At 42.4% G+C, this 24,731-nt stretch overlaps 1 protein-coding gene and 1 long non-coding RNA gene across 15 annotated transcripts in view; one reads left to right on the top strand and one right to left on the bottom strand.

Annotated features, from left to right (window-relative positions):
• RALGPS1 (Ral GEF with PH domain and SH3 binding motif 1) overlaps positions 1–15,940 on the bottom strand; it is a 206,914-nt gene extending 190,974 nt beyond the window's left edge. For 8 of the 14 annotated variants that reach the window (XM_060270383.2, XM_035113367.3, XM_035113380.3 and 5 more), the window contains exon 1: positions 15,709–15,940. The gene's annotated coding sequence lies outside the window, so the exon portion shown is untranslated. Of the gene's footprint in view, positions 1–4,783; positions 4,832–5,556; positions 6,231–15,708 lie in introns of those variants that run through there. The other 6 variants (XM_088664941.1, XM_088664938.1, XM_060270380.2 and 3 more) reach the window with 4 other exon arrangements.
• A 1,870-nt stretch (positions 15,941–17,810) lies between these two features.
• On the top strand, positions 17,811–24,315 carry LOC148686635 (uncharacterized). Its single transcript, XR_015948715.1, has 3 exons — positions 17,811–17,937; positions 21,577–21,682; positions 22,761–24,315. It is a non-coding gene; the product is annotated as an uncharacterized LOC148686635 (long non-coding RNA).
• Positions 24,316–24,731: the final 416 nt, after the last annotated feature.

The raw sequence follows: 24,731 nt of genomic DNA, 5'->3' as shown, positions 1-24,731 counted from the left end.
CAAATCCACATGGTGATCAACTCCTGCCCAGAAACTAATGTCCCACTGTGGAAGGAGGTGTGGGTCCAGAATTGGCCTCCACAGTCACTTATGGACTCATTGTTAAATCTTACTCGGCTACGAGTGATAGCCAAAGAAGAAGAAGATACAGTCGTACCTCGGAAGTTGAACGGAATCTGTTCTGGAAGTACGTTCGACTTCCAAAAGTCGTTTGGAAACCAAGGCGTGGCTTCTGATTAGCTGCGGGAAGATTCTGCAGCCAATCAGAAGCTGCGGAACCCGCATCAGACATTCAGGTTCCAAATAACGTTTGCAAACCACCGGAACACTCACGTCTGGGTTTGCGGCATTCAGGTACCAAAATGTTCGACCTGCAAGGCGTTCGACTTCCGAGGTACGACTGTACTACTGTTCAAACAAAATAAAAAAATTCATTCCAATAGCACCTTAGAGACCAACTAAGTTTGTCATTGGTATGAGTTTTCATGTGCATGCACACTTTTGTTTCTGTATCTGTTTTAGTGTATCTGAAGAAGTGTGCATGCACATGAAAGCTCATACCAATGACAAACTTAGCTGGTCTCTAAGGTGCTACTGGAAGGAATTTTTTTATTTTGTTTCGACTACGGCAGACCAACACGGCTACCTACCTGTAACTTGTACAACTGTACTTCAACCATACTGCTACTACTATTAAAATCCAGAAGCGAGAGGCTGTATGAGTTGGCCCTGTTTTCACTTTAGAGACCAGTGTATCATGAGGCCGTTTCCCATGCTTTTACTCATATATTTAGGGGATGATTTCTCAAGCCATCCCCACTGAATTTGAATTAACATTTCAGTGTTCATAGTCATGTCAGCATTTTACTCTCTACTATTTTTGTTGCTGAATTCTGAAGAAATGACGAAAGAAAATAAGATGAGGCTATTTCAATGGCATCTTAACTCAGGAATAAAAATGTCTGTAAAACATAGGACTGTGACAGTTTATCACTATAGTGCAGTTAGAGAACATTTTAAGATGCTATTGTACAGTAATGGAATTATTTGACTATTTTAATTGGCTGTGATTTCAGAAGAATGCAGTCTGCCTTTACCTATCATTTTAGACTGCTTGCACTAGCTTTCAGACACCTGTCCCCAGTTGGCTTGTTTCCCCCGAAATCAAGCCATGTACAATGCAACTTTAATGAACAAATATTCAGTGTCTATCAGGTTACTTTATCTGATGATATGTGCATTGTTTAATACTAATAAAACATTTTAAAGGACAATGTTCCACCTGTCATCTCTAACCAATTCAGTGATTAAACCTGAAGTCTTGCTACTAGAAATCAATGTTTTTAAGAAAGTTTAATGCTAAGCATTCATGTAAAACTACCAAGAGATCTAAAGAATATTCTTGCCTATGCTGAATCATTTTGCAATCCACCAATTTTCGAAATATAATACTTTCTAGCACAATTTCTAAAACCTTTACACTTAAGATGGACAGATGATGTGGCTGCTTGTCAACTGACAGCTATTAACAAGGATTAATTAAACATGGTATTCCATCTTGTGTTTTCTCCCCCCCCCCACTTTTCAATCAATATACCATATACCCTCCACAGACACCTCTGCAATGATGTTGACATTAAAATATTCTGCTGTTCTTCAATAAAAGAGAAAAGGGGAGACCAAATTGTGTCAAATGTATCTTTTTTGGAGATGCCTTTGATTAGTTGCTGGTGGTATGGGAGGATTCTGATATGGCAATGCTCCAGATGTTATTAATCCAAGCCTCTAGATTTCCTTCCATCATTGGGGAATAACTAGTCTAGCTGCTGTGAACTGAAAGAAAATTAATTCTTTAGATTTAAGGGTAGAATTTAGAGTTTTATCTGGTGATAATATGCCAAGTGCCAAATTAGGAGGGATAGACTATTTAGTCATTTTGGAGGTCAAATAAAAAACTTTCCCCCCAAAGGCATGGACCATGGTACATTCCCACCAAACATGAAAATGGGAACCTCGTTCTCCACAGCCTTTGCAACATAATGGTGAGCTTCAAGAATTTATTTTTGCAAGACGTGGGGGTCCAATAATTTTAAGGGAAATTTCCTGGAAGCATAATTTTCTATGATATACCACCAGAAAAAATAAACAGGGACTTTTCTGTATGATTTTTCTTTGCATTCTCCAAATATGGATGTTAGTATGCACCGCAACCGCAGAGTCGGACACGACTGGACTTGATGGTCAGGGGCCCCTTTACCTTTTAGTATGCACATTATGGTGGCACAATATTAACTGAGAAAGAGGTGGGAGTGATAAGAGGCTCTGTAGAACTCAAGAAATTTTTTTGCTTTATTTCTAGAGCTACAGACAATTTGCTGCTCTGTGAATCAGGAGAATGCAGAATTACTTGTTAAAATGAAATTTACTAAAGTGCTGCACAATCTTCAATTAGTTCACTATCTGTAGAACTAGCACTGAATACCACCCATTGTCTTCTGGGTTTTCATTATGGTTAAAGTTGTTTATTTGGAAAATTTAATACAAATTATTTTAATAATAATAATAATAATAATAATAATAATAATAATAATAATAAAGTTGTTCAAAAGCCAAAGTTCATCTTCTGTATATTATCCACCCAAATTTTCCATGTTTTGACTACTGACACTTATCAACCATTGTGGTGAAATCCTGATGTAAAACAATACTTTCCACCATTCATCTGTCAGCGCTCCTCTTTCCAAAGATGCTAGTCTTTAAATGGTGTTGATACTCTAATCTATCAACAAAGTATCAATGACCTCATTTAAAGATCGGGTACTATTTTTGATAGCCTTTGACCCTAGTAAAATCATTAGATGTTATGGAGCTTTCTTAATGAAAACTACTAGTTACCAATATTACCATGGCTAATAATCTACTAGGGTTGTGGGCTTTTGGGGCTTTTTTTTTTTTAAAAAAAGCTAGCCTATTTAAGTACTCCAAAGGGTAATGACCACCCAATTTTTAGACCTCTGGTCCATGGACTACTTGGTCTGAATGAATCATAGTTCTTCCTACAGCTTTACTGTTGGCACGCAATGTATTGCTACACAAAGAAAGAGGAGCGAAGCTGGAAACTCACATCAGAAGATTCTAAATTTCAGAATACAAAGAAGTTCTTGTAAGGTTCACACAGTACATCAGGTGGAGCCAAGTTGTTGAATAGCTCCTTGGGGAATGCTGAAAAAGATGCCTTAGGCCAGGCTTCCCCCATAGTGGGGCCCTTCAGCTGTTTTAGTTTATAAGCTCCAGCCAGCTTTCCCATAGTAATACTCCAAAACATCTGAGGGGCATAAGGTTGGGGAAGACTGCTTTAGAGCATGTTGATACGTATTCTTGTTTCCACAAACTGATACTTATTCTGATGCATACTGAACCTGCATAACATGCACAAAAATGTTCAATTGCCTCTTAATCCATAGGGTTTTCTGTTGAAATAGTTGTGGTTGTACTATCAGTACCTAATCATCTTTGATCAAGCCCCCTATCCTGTTCAGAAATTGCGTATTTCTATCCATTTAGAATACCTGTTACACACTGGCAAATTTCTCTACTCTTTATTAGATTTATTTTCCTTTGTGCAACTCCAAAGTGTGAGGGATAATTCAAACTAATGAAAAAGTGAATGCTAGCTCTTAGGAGTAAAAAGGTAAAAGTAAAGGGACCCCTGACCATTAGGTCCAGTTGTGACCAACTCTGGGGTTGCGGCGCTCATCTCGTGTTATTGGCTGAGGGTGCCGGCGTACAGCTTCCAGGTGATGCGGCCAGCATGACAAAGCCACTTCTGGCGAACCAGAGCAGCACACAGAAACGCCATTTACCTTCCCGCTGTAGCGGTACCTATTCATCTACTTGCACTTTGACGAGCTTTCGAACTACTAGGTTGGCAGGAGCTGGGAGCGAACAATGGGAGTTCACCCCGTCGCAGGGATTCGAACCGCCAACCTTCTGATTGGCAAGCCCTAGGCTCAGTGGTTTAACCCACAGCGCCACCCATGTCCCACTCTTAGGAGTAGAAAAATCACTGCACATTTCACGATGGATTCCCATGCTATAATCCCAACCATTTGACAAAGTCCACAGCAATAGACAAGAGGAAATGTTTAAGCAGCAGCATTGTCAAGATTATTATATGATCAGCTGGTATAATATAGAGTAGCTAGCAGTTACCACTTTCATGAACAGCATCACTGGAGCTTTTATAGTAGTGTAGATAAATAGAGTTAACAACCTCCTTGTTCTACCTTACTTGTGTGCCTTTGAACATTGAATAATGGACAGCAAAGCAAAATATTCCCTCTTTGGTGAATCTCAATACTAGGTACATATATTACTACATAGGTACATGGAATTCCCGTTGCCAGTAACAATGGTAATTCCATTAGTAACAATGGATGTACCTACCTGTACAGATTCATAATGTACCGGTAGGTGTCAGACAAACCTCTCAGAGAAAGCCATTTGATAAACAGAGTGCCTCCACAAACATCCACCCCTGCCTCAGTGGCTATCCATCCCATTTTACATGGTAGAAAAACTTGGAAAAGGGCCTGTGATAAAGATCTCAAGGTCTGGGAGAATATAATGATTCTTCAAGTAACCTAGCCCCAAGTTATTTAGGGCTTTAAACCATCACTTGGGGCATGGCTTGCTGCAGAGTCTAATGATGGGTTGATTTCAAGTCTTCAGCACCCTTGGGAAAGAAATCACTCTGAACAACTGCAAAATCACTCTTCCTCACCTTTCTAAGTACACCTCCTGAAAGGTAATGCTGCAGGGCTTGCGTGGCCTGAAAAGTAAATTAACAAGGCTTGAATGGCAGGAAGCTATCAATTACTCAGAGCTGTGAAAAAGACTCAGAAGTGTTTATTCATAAAGTAAGACAGGCTTTAGACTGGGCAGCTGCTTTGCATTCACTTGAAAACAAGATTGCAATGTTACCTAATCTTATCCAGATTAAGCACCCCAAAAAAGCTGCAAGCACTTAAAATTGCAATTGAAGATTTAGATTTAAAGTTTGCAGCTCAGTTGGATAGAGATAAAGGGGGAGGATTAAACTAGGTGGGATTGGGGGGGGAGAGGAGGGGGGAGGTATGATTGCTTTTATTTTAAGTTGGTTTGACAGTTTGAAGATAGACCCCTGCCTTGCTCTTCCTGACATTGAAGAGGCACACAGAGAACAAGAAACCAAGAGCCAAGTGCCAAGACACACTGTTGTCTGCTATAAATGCTACAAAACTAAAACTTTTATGTTTAATGACCTACTACACAACTATTGAGGACTTAAATACAACTCATTTAATGTGCGGTTGCCATATTTTGAAGAGCAAAAAAGAGGACACATTAGCCAACTTCTACTTTTAACTATGAATCACTATGATGACTCTTATTTTACATACCTATGAAAAAGAGAACATGTCATGGAAAAGGAGGACATATGGCAACCCTATAAGGTGAGTGTCAAAGTTTGCTGAGTGTCAAAGTTCAAAGTTAAAGGAAGGGTGGTTACACTACCTGGACAGGGCAGAAAAATGAAGTTATCAGTGGCAGCAACCAGATTTCTGAGAAGGTGGGCTGGGAAAAATTCTTGAGAGACTACAGAAGAGCTGCAGTAAGATTTGTTGGCAGCTGGCACTGAGGTTTCACTGAGCACAGTAAGGCATGTACCAAACACAGAAGGTTTCCATGCCAGAACTCCAAGACATACACTACTACTGACCCAAATGCACAATAAAAGTCAGCTCCAATATGCTCAAAATCATATAAGTAAGCCACAGAAGTTTTGGGATTCTGTTCAGCAGTGGAACAGACTCCCATGAGAGGTGGTGGACTCTAGTTTTTTGGAGGTTTTTAAACAATGGTTGGACGGTCGTCTGTCATGGATACTTTAGCTGAGGTTCCTGCATTGCAGGGGTTTTGGACTAGATGACCCTTGGGTCCCTTCCAACTCTAAGATTCTATTATTCTGTGAAGCGATGAAACAAAATTGGAACTTTTCAGCCCCAACGGTCAGCGCTATGTCTGGAGGAAGAAGAATGAAGCATGGGTTGAAAAGAACACTCAGTGAAGCAGTGTTGGTGAAGCATGTTGGTGGCTCAGTGATGCTCTAGGGCTGCTTTGCATCCTCTGGCACTGGAAACTTGCAGCGTGTGGAAGGCAGTATGGATTCATTGAAGTATCAGGAAATCCTAGGAGGAAACATAATGCCATCTGTGAGGAAGCTGAAGCTTGGGCATCATTGGAACTTCCAACAGGACAATGATCCCAAGCACACCTCAAATTCCACCAAACCTTGATTGCAGAAGAAGTCCTGGGAGGTTCTGACTTAAATGTCATAGAAAATCTTTGGTGGGAACTGAAGAAGGCGATTGCAGGACACAAACCCAAGAATATCAGTGAACTGGAGGCAACTGCTCATGAGAAATGGGCTAAGATTCCTCAGGAACACTGCTGGAAGCTGCTTTCTGGCTATGCATCTTCTTGTTTGCAGCAGGTCATAACAGCAAAAGGCTGCTCTACTACGGTAAGTACTAAATATGCTTGTCATGGAGGGGCTGAATAATAGTGAGACTGGAAAAGCCAGTATAAGTTGCAATTTCAGCCAGATTTGGGGAAATCACTTGAAGCATCCGTTGTATTGAGCTTTTTCAATTGCTTTTGTTTGATTTGCTCATTGAAAACAGCTGAAAGTCTGTAAATTTTGATAATGTAAACCTGATTTGCAACGGGGATTGAATAATTTCGATTGCAACTGTAGGATCAAAGATATTATGCCTAAATGGTCATCCTATTTCAGCAACTTCATTAAAGGAAAAACTAAAAGATACCCTGCCCAACTATCTCCAACTAACACAGGTTTCCTCCTTTGCTCCATTCTTGCTGCAGAAAGGAAAAGGTAATCACTTTGTCCTAAAGAGACCTCAAGTAACAAGGGCATGGCTTCCTATATATGTTGCATTCTACTTAACACAGAATCATGCTCTTCTCAGGGGCTACAGGCATTATGAGAGAATGATCTAGGTCTTTGACTAGAGCAGTGGTGCCCAAACTTTTTTCAAAGAGGGCCAGATTTGATGAAGTGAAGGGGTGTGGGGGCCAACCAAAGTTGTTGACCTTTTTCTAGGGTTGGAGTTGTTGAGCTTTTTTTAGGATTTTAACCCAAAGTTGTTGAGCTTTTTTTACAATTGAAGTTGTTGAGGGTTTTTAGGATTCCCCCCCCCAGGATATAAAGTGCCACAGGGGCCAGATTAAACCGACCAGCTGGCAGGATTAGGCCCCTGAGAAGGCCTGGGCTACAGGAAGAAGTATAGAAGTATAGGAAGCACTGTGGTCTAAACTCCTACTTAAAATGAGTTCTATAGAATACAGGAAGCCACACTGAAAACAGTGTTAAAATGGCATTGGGCCCTACTCTGTATATCCATAATGTGGTTGGGTTGCTGTATAGTTCAGAAATTCTCTGGACTCAGAGATTCTCTGGATTTTTTTTACATATTTCCACCATCACCTATCAGGTACTGTCCATAGACCTAGCCTGGTGTTCCTATATTTGGGGCGTGGTACCAACACACCCATCATGCATAAATCTCTTGTATTATATGTTTCTTGCCACAGCCAGAATGTCTGCGGTTTCCCAATGAAAATACAATCCACTCTAGAGGAGACTAGAGAAAGTATGGGACATTGCACTGTCAGAACATTTGACACACAAATGGAGGGTCCGTACTGGTTCTTCAAAAATAGACCACTTTTATTCAATATAGTATAAGTTTTTTTCTCCTGTGTTAACTGAATGGCCTACTAAACCCCCTGCTCTTCAGATAATTATGTCAAAAGGCTTTATTTGGAACAATATGAACTGACATTTTTCTCCTTATATGTAATAGTTGTATATGGCATTGCACTCTCAGTTGTTGCCTGGTTTTCCCCTCCCCTCTTTATTTTTTCTATTTATTATTTGTTACACACACTTTTCTTATTGCATTTTGTATATGCTTATATCAATAACCATTCTGTATGAAACATGACAATAAAAACAACAACCACTATAACTTAGAATTGTACCTAGAAACAGACTGGAAGGCAGTGAAAATTATGAAACAGTAGCATTCAAAATCATATTTACCGTACGTATTTAATAACCTAGCTGCCCTATTCGGACTTATTTTCTGGAGCTTTCCTCAAAGGTAGCCTCATGCATAACGTATTACTGGAAGGCAATTTCCGACCAGACAGGGGGGACACTGGGTAGACAAAAGATACTCTGAGCCATAAAGTTCACTTGGGCCTCAGGTAACAGTGCTTGATCGAAGATCACCCACAAAATACAAACCAGTTCCTTTAGGGACAGTACAACTACATCCAAAGCATATTGAATATTACTTAAGAAAGCAGATGAACATCTGCCGACAGTACATCTATCTTGCATGGACTGAGTCTCTATTTATTGTCCCTCACCCCAGATGATTATTGTGTACAGGCACTGTTTCAGAACTCTCACTACCACCCATGGATTAAATTAAAAGAGCTGCAATGCAGTACTCTAATCCCTATTCCAGAACCTACCCACAAGAGCAACATGATCAATGGCATTGAAAACCACAGAGAGGTCAGCTGAACAGTCAAATATATTATTTGACGTTGTCAAACATTTCAAAAAAACCAAGAATGCCACAGTATTGGTGGCAACTTATCTTTTTAAATTTCACCATGGTGATATTTCTTAGCAAGGGACAAACCTAGAAACACAGCAGAGCATCTCCTACTGATGCCTGGGTATAATTTCAGGCATCTCCAAATATGATCACCTTTTCAAAACAAACAATGAATTAAAAAACTATGAAGAAGATAATTTAGTTATTCAACAAAACACCTACTAATTAATTTGTTATTGTAATTAACAAAAGCATCAAACCTGTTGAAAGACAGGGCATAAAATCTATTCCATTCAGACTGCAACAAATGAGAGAAAGCAGGGGAGGGTCAACAGCTCTGCAGAGAATCCAGCACCATCCTCCACCTATTCATATTAATCATAAAAGTTCAAGCACACATTTTCAGCGGGCTTTTAAAGTTCAAGTACTCAGTTTTCCAGAACTGAGTGAAAGTGTGCAGAAAGTTACATACTAGGTAAAACCATAACTTTCTACAATACTGATCATTTGGGCTTTTGTTTCATTTTATCATTATACAGTATGTTTTTGAATAAGAAAGATTATAAATAAAATGAAGTTTTGAGTCTTATCATTAGTATTGTACTTTAGTCTTGTCATTATTACCAGTTCTAGATGCACCAAAGACATTTGTCCAAGTATGGTTATAATCAGTGCTTTTTTTTCTTTAAAAAATGTTTAGGGGTACTCTCATTTTCCTACTCATTGAAATACTGCCCCTCAATGAGGCCAAACTTAGATTCACAAAATGTTTAGGTGAATGTGTACCCTGGGTTTCCCCCCCAAAAAGCACTGGTTATAATTTCTTCTTCAGCAACATGTGAATGAATGTGGCATATAAAGCTGGCAATGGCACAATCCACTACCATAGTAGCACACAAGGGGATTCATGAATACAATGCCACTCACAATGGAGTTCACTGAAGAATTTCTCAGTTAATTGCCCCAAAATATTTCAACAATCCAGTGTTGTTTTTTAATTAGTTTTTATTTTATTTTTTGTGTTACAAAGCAAGCAGATAAAGAGGGAAAGGTGCATCCATTGTCTCCACTTTCACTTCAGTCTTTTTCAGATTACGTTTGGTGAGATACATTTTTGCCATAATCTTACAGTTGGGAGGAAGGGGAGGGGGAGAAAGATGGGTATATTGTTCTTCGTTCTATTGCCTATTCTTAGTGGGGGGGGGGTGTCAGCATCACATGGGTAGGTTCTTTAGTTGTGTATTTATTTATTTTTATTGATATGGTGAGAGGTTACGGGTTCCCAAGCTTGGTTGGTTGTATATAGTAGGTTGTGGTGTGGTTTCTTTATACGAGGAAGGCGGGCTAGGTTGTTGGGTCAGGTTACCCATATTGATCTGTATGCTGTTGGAGGGGATAGGTTACTGTAATAAAAGTGAACCACACTGGGGTGAAGGCATCCTCCAAAGCTTGTCCCCGTGCTAGTTGAATTTGTTAACTTTTCTAGTAGGATGGTTTCCCACATGTTTTGGTACCAGTGGTCTATGTTCACTCTTGATAGGTCCTTCCAGTGTCTAGTTATGGTATTTCTAGCTCTAGTTGTGATATTTCTAGTAATTTGATTTCACAGTTTCTAATGTATAAATTGCTCCTTTATCAAAATCATAACACATTTAACTCAGCAAGTTACTTTTTAATATTCATAACATTTATTTAAACCAGGAAGCAGAAAGTGAAATTAACTAGAGCAAAAGTTAAACCTGCTTAATTAAACCTACATATTAGCTACTTAGAAAAACTGGATGTTTACAACTGCAGAAAATATATCAGTATCCTATTGGCCTATCTATGGCAGTTGTTATAAAGATTACTATAAATTTATGTGAGGCACTTTTAAAATGTTAAAATATAACTATTTTTATTTACAAACTAAAGAAAAATGAACTATTTTCACACCAAACAATGGAGATTTAGGTTTGGGATAAAGTACATATGCTAATCATGAATCAATAGCATCTAGACTATTACCGGTAATCTTCATATACAAGCATTTCAATATGTGAGAGGAATATTACTTGAAGCTTTGTGCTTCTTTTTACACTTACTGCTAATTACATCAGCACCAATAAAAAGCTTGGATCTTTACAGCACTGAAGAATTAGATGCCACCTTTATGTCCACTTATAAATGCACTCATAACAGACCAAGCATTACACTTAGTTTCCTGATATAAATCTGTACCCCAGATCCCAGTATCTAATCCAGCTGCTTAAAAGCATCCCCACAACATGTCACCATCCTTCCCCCATCCTCATAATTTTATGTTAATCAGCCTGTTTAAAGAAGAATGCTTTCATCTGGCACCAAAGGGTATATAAGCACCAGCCAAACCTTCCTGGGGAGAGCATTCCACAAATGAGGATTCACTGCAAAAAAAAAAAGTCCCATATTTGTGTTGCCAGCCTCTGGGCCTCTCATGGAGGAGGCACACAAAGAAGGGCCTCAGAAGATTATCTCAGGATCCAGGTAGGTCCATATGGGGAGAGGTGGTCCTTGAGGTATTGTCATCCTGAGCAGTTTAAGGCTTTATAGGTCAAAACCAGCACTTTGAATTGGGACCAGAAACTAACTGGTAGCCTCGGATGAGGATCAGTGCAATAGGCTCAAACCATCTTGCCCCGGTGAGCAACCTGGCCTCTGAATTCTGCACTAGCTGAAGTTTCAGAACTGTCTTCAGAGGCAGTCCTATATATAATGTGTTGCAGCAATCCAACCTAGATGGGATGCGGGTGGCGCTGTGGTCTAAGCCACAGAGCCTAGGGCTTGCTGATCTGAAGGTCAGTGGTTGGAATCCCCGCGACAGGGGGAGCTCCTCTTGTTCGGTCCCAGCTCCTGCCCACCTAGCAGTTCGAAACCACGTCAAAGTGCAATAGGATAAATAGGCACTGCTCTGGCAGGAAGGTAAACAGCGTTTCTGTATGCTGTTCTGGTTCACCAGAAACGGCTTAGTCATGCTGGCCACATGACCCGGAAGCTGTCTACGGACAAACGCCGGCTCCCTTGGCTAATAGAGCAAGATAAGTTTGCAACCCCGGGGTCGTCTGCGACTAGACCTAACAGTCAGGTGTACCTTTACCTTTAATGTAACCTAGAGGTTACCAGAGCATAGACAACAATAGTTAGGCTGTCTCTGTCCAGATAGGGGTGTAGCTGGGCCACCAGTCAAAGCTGATGGAAGGCACTCCTGAGCCTCAAATGACAGCAAAGATTCCAGAATACCCCCAAGTTGTGTACCCATTCCTTTAGAGCAGTGGTGGCCAAACTTGGCCCTCCAGCTGTTTTTGGACTACAACTTCCATCATCAACTCGGAGAGCCACTCCAGAAGGATACCATGGTTGATGGTATCCAAAGCTGTGGAGACGTCAAGAAGAATTAACAGGGACACACACACCCCCCCAACAGAGGTAATCATACAGGGTGACCAAAGCAGTTTCCGTGCCAAAAACCGGGCCTAAACCCCAATTGAAATGGATCTAGAAAGTAAAATTTCTACAAGAATGTCTAGATCTGGTCCAAGACAATCCAAAATGTTGTTGGGTCATTCAAATGAGAATCGGAATAAAACAAACAAAGGTTAAAGATCAACAATATTACTGCCACAAAGAAGTGCAAGTTAAGAGTAAGGAAGGCTGTGGATACTACTAATTAATACACAGGCTCTGTACATCTCTGCTTTCTGAACTTGCTACTCTCAATTTTCTTGAACATACCATGTCATACCACATCGGAAGCAATGGAAAGTAATACTTATTGCAAGAAGAAACAATAACACAACAAAGTTACATTTACAGCAAATATTTATAGTTTTGACAATCTTAAAGATTCCCATTTCAGAAACCTCAGAGGAGATATTTCCAATTTATATGTTAGATGAACCTATAGAATGGAAGAATGCCCTGACAAGTTTATGTTTATGCTTGCAGCCACAATGGTCACTGTCAATTTATTTACATACATGTTCCACAAACACATTTGTGCTCAAAAAGCTGCAAAATAGCCATCACTGTCACTCCAGTTTGTCCCAAGGTACTTATTTCAAGAATGAAATTTCTCCAGTTACACATTAACATTTATCAATAGCAAACACAGTCATTGTTCCTCTGTCAGTCTACCTTCAGTAAAATTATATACTGTACATGTTCTATAGACCAATGAAAACATAACAGAGGGGGCTAGAGACAGGTGTACTGGTGTGGGGTGGGTGGCAATATTGGATAAAGAAACATGGCAATGACAAAGGCAAGCAAGAAGCCCTCACATGTCAGCACATGGGATAGGGCACACACTGGTTTGTGATTACATTAAATATATGCCAATTTGCTTTTCTCTATGATGCTGAGTAGCTACAGAGAACAGACATTCAAATCACACAGCTAGCAGGCAGAACTGAGCCCTTGCACCTCTGAAAGGGATGCATCAGGAACAGTAGGCTATATATGACAGAGGTTGCAACAACTTCAAATAATATATTCTAGAGCAGGCATCCCCAAACCTTGGCTCTCCAGACATTTTGGACTACATTTTCCATCATCCCTGACCACTGGTCCTGTTAGCTAAGGTTCATGGGAATTGTAGGCCAAAACATCTGGAGGTCCGCAGTTTAGGGGTGCCTGTTCTAGAGATACTGGATGTCCACCTGACATAAAACACAATTTATTACCATGGCTCCAGTAAAATAACTACGGTAGTGAGAATCCTCAGTCTAAAAGGAGGATTTAGATGATTCTGTTAGGTGGGTGGTAATGGCCTCTATATGTGAGATAAAAGTCTGTTTTCCCCCTGTCATTGGGAAGACATAAGATATAAGGATGGCACAAGTGGTAGGGGGCACTGCCATGACAACTTAATGAGCATTTCAGGGTTAGCTTTGCTTTGAGCTACCGTAATCATCTTAGGTGTTATTAGGTAAGGTATGGTAAAGGACCCTGGTTAAGTCCAGTCAAAGATGACTATGGGGTGCAGTGCTCGTCTTGCCTTTCAGGCCGAGAGAGCCGGTGTTTGTCCACAGACAGCTATCCGGGTCATGTGGCACAAGGAGAACCATGATGAATGTCAAGGCACTGGCTAAGTGTCAGTTATTTATTACTAAATAGGAAACAGGTTTTTTTTTGCCTTAGACAATCTTTAAAGAGTTGACAAATGGAAGCAAACAGTGGATTTAAAAAACAGTAGCATAAGGCAGTACTATGAAGCCATTCTCTCTCCAAATACTATGGTACTCTCCAAAAAATTAAAATTAAAATAAAAACTGTACCAAAAATATCCACAACTGGAATTGAAGCTCTGGGGCCAGCAGGAGACTGGAGGACATGAGGAAAAGCAACTGCTACTACACGACCACATGCACCAGCCCAAACAAAGCACTGCTGCACCTCCAGTCTCTTTTCTGCCCTCTCTGGATGTCCTCCTTGGGCTCCAGGGAGGGTCTCCTCATGAGCCACAAGGACTCTGCACCCCTCTCTCTCCATTTTCATGTATGAATTAAATTATTAAAACATTCCTTGGTGCTGCTTGTATACCATGGTCACATGCAAGTCGATCATGCGCAAGTGGGGGGATGCTTGTATGTGTATTGCCTCATCCTATCATGCACTTTGAGAAAACATCTGATGAATCTGAACACACTAAAGGTTTATACTATCATTATCATCATGGTATTAAAAGGGAAATTATACAAATCCATGGAGGAAGGCAGCAGTCAAGGCCAATCACCACATGTAAGGCTTGATGGAACCTCCATGTTCAGGGGCAGTATTCCATGAGATAAAAGATGCTGCAAGGGGGCACTAGTAGGGAAAGTCAAAGGGCAAGGGCTGCTGCCTTGAAATCCAACTTGCTTGCCTTCTGGAGGCAACCAACAGGTACTACATGAGGTAGGATGCTGCACTCTGATGTAGCAGGGCTGCCCTTATAATTTTCAGGAGAGAGAATATAGGTCAATGAAAGAGTCACTGTTATAATTTCCCTTTCCTTTCCAACCAACATCTGTACAGCAATTCCACACATGTAAACACATACAACTGTAATAGGTGTGTGTGTGTGTACATACCACCCACATGCAGATACTAATAATTTTAATACATTTTATAAGGATGTAAAATATTTTTGTGCATGCAATTTTTGTTATTGTGCGATTTTTCTTAGCCATCTTGACACTTATACAAAAGGCACAAGATTGTGTACAATTTCACACTCAGAACTATTAACGTTTCTATACAAAAGTACATGTATATAAATTCAAAAAATCATATTAACTTGCCTTTCACAAGACAGCCAACAAAAAAACACACACATTGCTTTATGACGTAAAAATATGTAACATGGCTAGCTTCCTTAAGGAAGCATGTGCAAAATTCTACAAATCTTTATATAATACTATAAATGCATAGCATTTATAATAGATATAACTGTGCACAGATACAAAAGCCTATCCCTACAGCATACACATGTGCACGACTGTATATATCTGTCTGCAAGTATACACTGACCTATATAAACCCAATTTCAAACAGGTGCAAAAGCTTATTCCTATAACACACAGAGCGTGAAATGCGTTTAGCGTATGCACCTGTTCTGCATGTATGAACTTGGCCTATATGAGCAATAAACTATTTGCATCCGCCGCCGCCTCCCCCCCCCCCACCTTAAACGGGAAGTAGGTTCCATTTGATAAATGTAAATGTGTCCACTAGACTAGAAAAGGGAGTTTAAAATCTTTCTCTTGGCTGTAATGAAGGCGGGCGGCGGCGGCGGGGGGGGGGCGAGAAAGAGAGAGCTAGAAAGAGGCCCCCACACCTTTGGTGGAGTGAAATGGGGGTGGGTGTAAAATTACCCTCACCTGTCAAGATGCGGTGGGAGGGGGCGTGCCGGCTTATAAGAGCTTGGATAGGGGGGTGGCGCTTTCAGTCCTGAAATAGCGACGTGTCTAGTGGGGAAAGAGGTGAAGCAGGGGTGCCCGTCTGTCCGCCTTACCTGCTGGAGGGGCGGGGCTCGCGGCGGCAGCAGCAGTGGCCCCCACCTGCCGCCGCCTCCACCGGCCCAGAACGCCCGTGGTTTCTCCTCGGGGCCACCAGGGGCCCCCTTGACTAAGACAAGAGGGAAGAGAGAGGGGGCCGAGCCGACTGGCTTTGGAGGGTCCTCACCACAGCAGCCGGCAGACCGCTTCGCTTCCTACGCCGCAGCGACAGCTGCCGCTGACGCCGACAAGGCCAAACGCGGCCGGGCGAGGGAGGGAGGGAGGGAGGGAGGGAAGGCGGGGTGACGAGAGCGAGAGAAGGGAATGGGGGCGGGGGGAGGAAGGCTGCTGCGAGAGAGACAAGAAAGCCGAAGGGCGCCCAGAGGGAAAGCCAACTCGGGAGGGAGGATTGGCAAGCTTAACCGCCAATCCTAGCTCGGGCCGCTGCCGCGCCGCCGCCAGTCGCATTCGTGGCGGGTGGGGAAATGCAAATAAGGGCCGAATGCGTAGGAGCCTCAGCCTCCTTGAGAAGGTTTTTTTTTTTTTGAGGGGCGGGGCGAGCGCGCGAGGTCGGTGTGTCCGTTGACAGGTGGCAGTTGGCCCTGCTGAGAGAAGGAGTCGAAAAGTCAGGAAACTGGGTGCGAAAGGGGAGCAGGGACGAAGCTTGGCGGGTGCCCTGATGAGCAGGCAGGCCTCCCCCCCCCAAATGAGGAAAGGTGAGGCAACTGGATGCACAGGGGCAGCAGGTCCTGATGTGGATCATAAATGGACCATTAGGCCCATCTAGCAGTGTTTGTTTTCACTGACTGTCAGCTGCTCTCCAGTTTGTTGCTGTTGAATTTGTATACCGCTGTTCGTCCGAAGATCACAGGGTGGTTCCCATAAAAAAGAATACTAAATGATAAGACAAAATACATAACAAAACAAAACATAAACCAATAACCAGGAGTATTTCACTAGCCGTACCTGGAGATGCCAAGAATCTGAACCTAGGAACTTCTCTATGCAAAGCAGGTGCTTTACCACTGAAATATGGATCTTCCCCAATATAATGACCGGGATCCTGAGTTAGGAACCTAGGAACCTGCCTTATATCAAGTCAAACAATTGCGCCATATAAGCTCAGTACTGTCAACACTGACTGGCAATGGTTCTCCAAGGATTGAGGCTGGGACCTTTTCCATGCAAAGCATGTCCTCCATCACTGAGCCGCAGCCCTTCCCAATAACACAACTTCTTGTTGTGTTCGGCCAGTGCTGGCGAACCTTTTAGAGACCGAGTGCCCAAACTGCAACCCAAAACCCACTTATTTATCGCAAAGTGCCAACATGGCAATTTAACCTGAATACTGAGGGTTTAGTTCAGAAAAAAACAAGTCATACATTAACATCTTCTGTCTTGAAAGAAAAACCCAATAACAGAGCTGCTCACAAGCATAAGATGATCCAAACAAAGTGAGGAAAGTGCTTCATTGTCTTAAAATTATTTGGCAGAGAATTCCACACTTTTAAGGATTTCATTTTCACAAGATCTCTGTCTGCGTCGACTGCACAGATGGGAATTCCCTGATTTTAAGCTCCTGCCTGAGCAAGCAAGCGTTCTCGGCATGGCCCTCTGAGCACATGCAGAGCGGTGCCCCCCATTGCACCGCCATTTCCTGAAAGGGCCCTGGGGGCTGCCTCACATGTTAGCCCTGCTCCCTCGCCCAGCCCCGACAGGCCCCTATGCTGGGTGAAGTACACCAGCTAGTTGGAGATGATCATGGCGCAGCAAGGCTGGTGGGGCCCGGAGCCTTGGTGCCGGGTATGGGGCAACGAGGATGGGGCAGAGGCAGAGGTGGCCCTGCCTGGCTACCTGGCACTAGAACAAAGTGGCTTATTGAGGCTCATCAGCGATGCCATCCTCCCCTGCCAGCTCCTGCATGATGAGCCCTTCCTGGCGCCCCCCATTGGCATCGGGCAGGAGGCATACCTGCTAAGTCCTGGACTGCAAAATCCAGGATCGGCAGCCGCGTGACGCAACTTCTGGTGTTGCTGTGCCCATTTATGGGCACCGAAAATGGCCGGCGCTGGAAGTCGCGTCTACGCACTTCCGGACATGCGTAGACGCGACTTCCGGCGCCGGCGCTGGACATTTTCGGTGCACATAGATGGGCAAAGCAGCAAAAAAAAAAAAAGGCTGCCGGCAGGAGCAGAATAAGGGAGAATAACAGGAGAGGAACCGATACGGGGGACCGCCAGGAAACGGTACGAAAAAACGGGTTTCGCAGGGAAAACAGGGTACTTGGCAGCTATGGCAGGAGGAGGAGGAGGAAGGCAGCTGCTCAGCTGTCCAATTTGAGCTGACACACCACCCTCTCCTTCTGCCGGCTCTGTAGTGAGGCGACGGTGCACGTGCCCACAGAGAGGGCTCTGAGTGCCCCTTCTGGCACGCTTGCCATAGGTTCACCACCACTGTGTTAGGCTATACAGTCCAGTACATGGGCTTGATGAGAACCAAGGATTAACCCATAGACCAGAGTCTTTATAATTTCTACAGTTTATAAAGATCTACAGTTGCAATGATTCCAGATCGAACCCCAGTTCCTTTTACACACCTGTGAGCCATACTGGTATGCGTAGTCACTCAAGTGGTCCCAATTTATGTGGGAAGCAGGTTTACTTTAAGAATGCAGCCTGAACTCTTTATTAATATTTTATTGAAATAATTTCAGTTACGAAAGATAAAGTGATGAAAGAAAAAAGAGGGGAAAAGAAAAAATGCAAAAAATACAATATGAAAAAGATATAGTGTAATATGGTAAACATAATTAGTTGCATTTACATACGTTATTAGATAGATATAAATTACAGTTCCAGAAGTCCATTAGACTTCCAAAATGTTTGGAAACCAAAGTGCGCCTTCTGATCAGCTGCAGGAAGTTCCTGCCACCAGTTGGAACCGCGCTGGATGTTCGGCTTCTGAAAACACTCACTTCCAGGTTTTAATGGTTTGGGAGCCAAGGCGTTTGAGATCCAAGGTACAACTGTATTGTCAAAATACATATATGACTAGCTGGCCCTGCCACGTGTTGCTGTGGGTTATTTGTGTGATTTCCCCTACCCTGTGCCGATCCATGACGTATCCCTGTGATCCCCCCCACTCCTCCCCTCACCCCCTGGCTTATCCCTGTGAATCCCCCTCCCTCATCCCTGTGAATCCCCCAACTCTGTCCTGATCCATGACCTATTATCCCCCCTCTTCCCCTCAGCCCCGGCTTATACCTGTGATTTCCCCCCTCTCCTCCCCCTAACCCCCCCACTTACCCCTGTGATTTCCCTCCTCTCCTCCGTCCAACCCCCCCCCCCCCCCGGTTATCCCTGTGACCCGTTCATTTTGCACACAATCATTCCCCCAATGCGCATGCTCTGTAAAATTTTGCCCTGTCCCAACCCTGACTCCCCTACCCACGTGTGTTATGTGAAATAACATTTATTATACCCAAAGGCACGGCCCTGTAAAGGGCCCATATTCAGTTTATTATATGCTGCGGCCTATTCGCCCCCCATCCCCCACCCAGGCAGGCCCCTAAATCCACTCAGCCTAGTCTGCAAAGCTGAGGCAAGATACTGTGGAGAGGGCAGGTTTCATCCCTGTGTCTCCCCCCACCCTGTTCTGACTCATTACCTATCCCTGCCCCCTATTCGGTCCCCCCCCCCAGGCAGGCCCCTACCTCCACTTGGCAATGTGGCAATGTCACTGCAAAAGGCCTGTTTTCAGTTGGTTGCTGTGGAATTTTGTGATGTCATCTGGTGGCGCGGCTTTGCAGGCAGCAGTGGGCGATCTGCCTTTCTATTGGATGCTGCTGGAGTCTTCAGAGCTTCTGCTGGTGACGTCTAATTTGGGCGCTACTTTTTTGTGTTTAATTATTATTTTAGGTACGAAATGTTTGAGGTTTTTTGGGGGGGGATTATGCCAGATCGCTCACTGATGGGCATGGAGCGTTGTGGCCAAATTTGTTACATTACAGTTTAGCGGTTACGGAGAAAGGCTGTTACATCCCTGTGCACAATGCCTACATTTTTATATATAGATAGATTAGTAATGGGACCCAGGTGGCGCTGTGGGTTAAACCACAGTCTAGGGCTTGCTGATCAGAAGGTTGGCGGTTCGAATCCCTGCAACGGGGTGAGATCCTGTTGCTCGGTCCCAGCTCCTGCCCACCTAGCGGTTCGAAAGCACATCAAAGTGCAAGTAGATAAATAGGGACCGCTCCGGCGGGAAGATAAACGGTGTTTCCGTGCGCTGCTCTGGTTCACCAGAAGCAGCTTTGTCATGCTGGCCACATGACCCGGAAGCTGTCTGCGGACGAACACCGGCTCCCTCGGCCTATAGAGCGAGATGAGCGCCGCAACCCCAGAGTCGGACACGACTGGACCTGATGGTCAGAGGCCCCTTTACCTTTAGATTAGTAATAACCTGCTATATTTTGTATAAACTCATTCCAAATGTCAATATATTTATTCAAACAAAGTCTACATCTATAAGCAATCCATATGTTGCAAGTGTTGACATATCATCAGTACATTGATTAAAGGAGATCACATATATATATATATATATATATATATATATATATATATATATATTCTTCCAGTTCATAAATGCCAGTCTCTTAGCCACAGTTAGGGCATGTAGAATCCATTTTTGTTGTCTGCTTGCAAACGATAGGTATATGGTTTAAAAGTATATTTTCCTCTGAAAATTGTAAGTTTTTCCAAATAATAATATTTATATAGTCCAGCACTTCCTCCCAAAACCTAGTGAGTATAGAATGCTGCAGGAACATATGTTTCAAAGTGGCCTTATGCTTATTACATCTCCAGCAAAGCGTTGGAGAACTACATTGGATAGTCCTTTTTATACAAACTTAGTAGAGGCCAATAAATTTTGAATATTATTTTCTGTTGTATAAGTTGTCGTTTAAGATCCATCAATACAAATGGTATTGAGGCTTTCATTACTGTCTAGGTAATAATGAAAGGTCCAATTCTTTATCTCAGTCATTTCTTAGAATCTGGGAGTCAAACTTATTTGCTAACAACAGATATCTAAAGAAAGTGGTTGCTGGTTTTTCAAGTTCAAAAAATGTATTCAATTGTTCCAGTATCTCCAGTGTCTCAAAAGCTGGAAAGGCTACCAGTCCAAACAAAGCTGTTAAAACTTAATAGGTAAAGAAGAAGCCACTCTGGAAACAATAGCAGAAGCCACACTGGACGTTCGGCTTCAAAAAAAGGTTCAAAAACTGGAACACTCACTTCTGGGTTTCGATCATTTGGGAGCCGGAACGTTCAACTCCCAAGGCGTTTGGGAGCGGAGGTATGACTGTAACGGCCAATGGAACAACTCCAAAAAAAGTAATTTTAAAAGGACAGCATATTGAAAAGCTGCAATCTGTGGCAGATAGAGCTTGGGTTAAAGGAATGAGACTCATACATACCCTAATCCCAAGGTAAAAATGATACCAAAAGTCACTACCACAGAGAGATAAAGTTAAAAAGCAGCCAGCACTTGGGGGACTGTTGTTGATTTGTGTAATATTTGGAATGTTATAACTTGCTGTTCTAAGTTGTGTGTTTTTTTAAGAGAAAAGCAAACATTAAAAATAAAACCTCATATAAAATCAAAAACAAAAGAGAGAAGTAAAAACAGCAACATTAATTATTAAGAGAATTACCCTACTTATAAAGTGTTGGGCTTCCTTGGGGCAGAGCTGTTAGGCATAACAGCTCAGGACCACAATAACTCCCAGGCAATATTTCAGAATATAATTGCGTAAGTGAAGTAATTTTTCTAGTACAGAAATTAATAGACAAAAGAAAATCAGTTTATTCTTTGCATTTCAGATCAATGAATTAGGAATGCAAGAACTACAAAAGGGATGTCTAGAATGTATCTGAAAGCTGATGAAAGCATGTGTGTGCCCCTGCTTTTGAGTTGCATGCATTAAAGGTCAGTATTGTTTTTTTAATCACAAATAAACAGGATGATAAGCTATAGCAAAAACAGATTACTGAAATAACAACTTCCAATGTGAACCTGTACTGGAGTTATGCACATCCCCTTTCTAATCTTGGAAAGATGAAAACAACAGTTGATAACAAGATTTGAAATACAGTCATGTACTGTAGTTTAGTAGTAAGAATCACTATGCCACTAGTTTTCAACTCATTATCAAACTATTAGTTAGCTGGCATCCAAAGGTGTGTGCCTTTGGGGATGATATCAAGCAGTTGGAAGGTTGCAGCACTTGCTATGGCTGTAGAGACCAATGCCATATTTTGTTGCACCTGGGGCAGATGAAGCGGTCCAGTAGTGCTGCTGCAGATGCACCATGGCATTTCTTTTCTCTGCACTCCTCCCAGTGATCATTTTTCTTCTGGTCACTGCTAGGGATACATGACTTGACTGCCTGTGTCCAGGCACTGCAGTCATCTGAAAGAGATTCCCACATGGCAAGGCTGATGTTGCCAGCTTTCAGGTCACATTTGCAGATATCTTTGTAATGCAGAACTGGTCTGCCAATTGGCCTGGTACCAGAAGCCAGCTTCCCGTAGATATTCCATGGGAATCTTGCCATCTTCCATTCTGTGGATGTGACCAAGCTAGTGTAGATGTCACTGAGACAGGAGTGCAAACAATCTGGGAATGCGAGCTTGAGACAGCACATCTTTGTCTGGAATTTTGTCCTGCCATGTGATTCCCCAAATCCTCCTGACATAGCACCTGTGGAAGGCATTGAGGCATAGCTTCCGGAGGTTGTAAGTTGCCCATGACTCACTTCCATAAAGCAGCGTGCTCAACACACAAGCCTGGTAGACCTTCATCTTGGTATTGGTTGTTAGCATACCATACCATTTTGGAGAAGGGAGCTGTTGCCGTAGCTGCCCTGCCAATACACTTGTCCAGCTTAGCTAGTTATGGTGGACTCCAGGGAGACAAAATTGTCTACCACTTTGAGCATGTAGTCACTAATGTTGATGTATGGAGTGCTGGTGACATCCTGATCCAATATGTTGATCTTTGTTAGGCTGATGGTAAGGCTTAACCCCCTGCAGGCTTGGGCAAAACGGTTGATGAGTCTCTGTAGAGGTTCCTTGGACTGTGCAGTCAAGGCTAACAACAGCTCTTGGATAAGGATTCACCACACTTTTGTCTTGGTGCAGAGACAGACACTTGTCACTCCTTGTACGGATGTGCACACCATCTTCGGTTGAGCTGAAGGCATACGAGAGCAACAGAGAGAATAATATGCTAAAGACTATTGGTGAGAATACAGCCCTGTTTCACACTGCTCTCTATAGGCAAGGCATCTGAGGATGAGCCATCATATTGGACAGTGCCACACATGTTCTCATGGAAGGACACAATCATCCTGTGGCATCCTATCTTGGATAGATCCTAGCACTCTTTCAGTGTATAGACTTTTTGGCTGACAAGGTCAAAGGCCTTTGCCAAGTCTATGAAGGCAATGTACAAGAGGCATCACTGCTCTTAGCATTTGTCCTGCAACTGGCACAATGAGAAAATCATATCTACTGTTGACCTCTGAGCTCTAAAGCAGCATTGTGACTTGAGATAGACCCTGTCAGCAAGTGCCTGTAATCTATTGAGAACAACAGAGTGAAGGCTTTCCCCACAGTACTCAGCAAGGAGATCCCACGGTACTTGTTGCAGTCTTGGTGGTCACCTTTGTTCTTTTAAAGGCTCATGATTTTGGAGTCACACATGTCTTGTGGCATGGATCCTTGTTTTCAACACTACAAGAGGACACAGTAGGGGTGTGTCATGTGGGAAGAATTGAAGCTGGCTTTCAGAACTTCTGTTGGGATTCCTTTCTTTCCTGGGGCTTTACCACGTGCCTGAGCATTGATGGCATTCTTCAGCTTGTCAAGGGATCATACTCACCATCATACTATTAATTTCTGGTTAAATAATTGGTTGTTTTGTCTTTGAAAGCTGTTGTGATGCATCCAGAGGTTTCCACCTTGTTACAGCACACTCTCACTTTCTGAAAGCCTATACCAAGGACACTGGGAATCAACCACCAATCAACAGCAACTATATTCTTCTGTTTTCTGTCTCCATGTCAGAACAATGTTTTAAACAAATCTATTACCTTCAGAGAATGTTTTCCACATTAATTTGTCTACTACAGAAACCCTGCATATTACTATGCATCCTGGGGCATAGTCTAGGGTGCACACTTCACTGGCAAGGCCTCTTAGGCTTCACAGTTGCCCCACAGGAATGGAGAAAGTGCCCAAGAAAACATCCAATAATCCTGTTGTCTTGGAGGGGAAGATCAGTAGCACTGAGCAAGAGATCTTTCAAGGAACTTCAGCTGCTTCCGGTATTATTGACCTTGGGGAACTCCAGGTTCTTCAGAGAAGAGTTTGAAAGCATGAGCCTTTGAAGTCAGAAACTGCATCAATTAATGGTAATCCATTTGTAAAACAGCCACCTGAAGCTTCATGGTCAGGGCCCTCTTCAATTCAGAAGCGGGGGCAGGGTCAAATCAAAAACAAAGGTGGCCAAAACCTAGAGAAAACTTCAAATTTATAATAAAAAGACTGACAGGTCAACTGATTGTGTGCTTGCTAGCTTTATCTGACAGTAGGAGTAGGGAACCTGTGGTTCTCCAGATGTTATTGGACTTCAAGTCCTATCAGTCCCAGCCAGCATGGCTCAATGTTCAACATCTTTTTTAAAAAATAAATAAATATTTATTTCAGTTCTTTAAAATGTTACAAAATATAACGAAATATGGATAAAGAAATCGAAAGAAAAAATATATCAAGAACAAAAAATAAGAATATAAACTCAAAATAAAATTTCATCCAAACTTATACTTAACATAATACACATCAAATAATATACAGAAGATTTAAATCAAGATGAAATCAAAAACATAGTTTCAAAAAGAAAACAAAAAAGAGGAAAAAGAAAAACATACGTACACACACACATACAAAAAAAGAAATTACAATAAAAATTAAAA

The sequence above is a fragment of the Zootoca vivipara genome, chromosome Z2 (assembly GCF_965207765.1).
Source record: "Zootoca vivipara chromosome Z2, rZooViv2.hap1.1, whole genome shotgun sequence".
Classification (NCBI taxonomy): domain Eukaryota; kingdom Metazoa; phylum Chordata; class Lepidosauria; order Squamata; family Lacertidae; genus Zootoca; species Zootoca vivipara.
The sequence above is the reverse complement of the archived record's forward strand: the minus strand, read 5'-3'. Positions and strand labels throughout refer to the sequence as shown.